This window comes from Polistes canadensis, unplaced genomic scaffold (assembly GCF_001313835.1).
Source record: "Polistes canadensis isolate GaletaPanama2010 unplaced genomic scaffold, ASM131383v1 scaffold_105, whole genome shotgun sequence".
In the NCBI taxonomy this organism is placed as follows: domain Eukaryota; kingdom Metazoa; phylum Arthropoda; class Insecta; order Hymenoptera; family Vespidae; genus Polistes; species Polistes canadensis.
In genome coordinates, this window is record NW_014569652.1 from 273,053 (window position 1) to 274,888 (window position 1,836).

The following is a 1,836-nucleotide window of genomic DNA, read 5'->3' on the forward strand; positions in this document are numbered from 1 at the left end:
CAAACTTTTCGTATACTTCTCAAGCTAAATCAATTTTCCAATTGAAATTATTAATAATTCGTCGAATGTGTGTGAAATATTGTTTTAGACGTTACGTAGTAAAAGTGAAATGGAATAATGGAAATCCAAAAAATATTATAAATAAAGAAAAAAAAAAAGTAAAGAAACTTTACACCGAGACCTCCTCTCTCTCTCTCTCTCTCTTTCTATTCAAAGAGTTAACACATTCTTTCATAAATAAACTTAAGAAAAATTCACGATCTCGAATTTCTCTGGCAAGCATACCTTGCGTTCCTAGTAAGGAAGTACGGCACGCGTAAAAAACGACATTTCGATGTTATTTCCTACGACCCTTAGCTAGCCTTTAAAGAAGAGGTCATATCGATAAATCACTGTCAAGTTTCAACGATAGGTCCATTGATAACATGACGATGATCTGCGCGGATACGAGAACGTTTCTTTATTTATTATATTTAACGTATTATACATACACAGAGACCACGTGTGCGAATTATTTTCTACAATTTTTCCTCTATTATCGTTTCATTGTATTAAAATTTAACTTAACAAATTTGGACTATTCAACATTTCTATCGAATAATATTTCACTATCACATTATTTCATTCTCTCATTGTCTATATTTATCTTTTATATCCATTTGTCTTCCACTTGATACCACAAACGAGCAATTAAACGTAACACACCGTATCAACGAAACGAAACATGCGAACTTCAATACATTATTACCTGGTTAAATCTTCAATTCACGAGCTTGTACACGAATCGCCCACACGCTTCTGTACTTTCTGTTATTTCATCGTAATGTCACAACAGGCAAAACGTGACGCGTGGTCGTAAATAATAAAAGGAACTCCATAAAAAGAAGAAAGAGAGAAAGAAAGAAAGAGAGAGAGAGATATATATAAACTATGGGTTTTAAAAAACGTCTCTTCATTTCCTGCATCTACCTAGAACATCGTAAATTAATCGATTTGTTAATGAGATCCTTTTCCTTTTTTTTTATTATTATTTATACTTGAGAATTCATATAAATAGGGTGTACCAAAGATGTTGCTTTCGATCGTAAAATGAAAAAAAACAACGAAAATAAATATGATATACAATTAGTAACGGTAATAAAATATATGTGTGTAGAGATATTAATTTTTGCAAAAAATTAAATTTATTTTTGTCGTAGATAATTTAATAAAAAAAAAACGGGTGTCCTATCCTTCAAACCTTGGACCCAATAGGAAATCTCATTAACTATCACTTTTATGTTTTTTCTTTTCGCGAATTAAATACGACTTTCTTCGAAGATAGAAATAATTTTTAGAAAATATATATTAGAAACGTTCTATACATATACAAATATGTTCATAATTAATAATAAATATTTTTAGAATGAATATTTTTGTATAACAACACAAAAATATGAAGATATCATTAAACATAAAATAAAATAATATCGAAAGTAAATTATTCTAACCCGGAAGGATCAAACATTTGTCCTATTCTCTATAATATAAAAACTTTCAGTGTGTGTTGCCGAATAAATTTAAAGGATCCACTCGTATCTTTCGAAAGTTCACGTTTTCGTTTTACTCTCTCTTTCTCTCTCATACTAATTCCATCTCACTCTTCCCTTATCCAGTCCCGTTCTTTCTATTTCTCTCTCTCTCTCATCAACTAGATTGCGTGCAGGAGAATCGTGACGGTTAAGAAAAGATTTGTATCTCAATGGAAACGAAAAAAGAAAATAAAAGGAAGAACACACTATTCGTTTTCAAGGAATTCAATATTATCAGGACGTAATTAGAAGAATAAGAAGAATA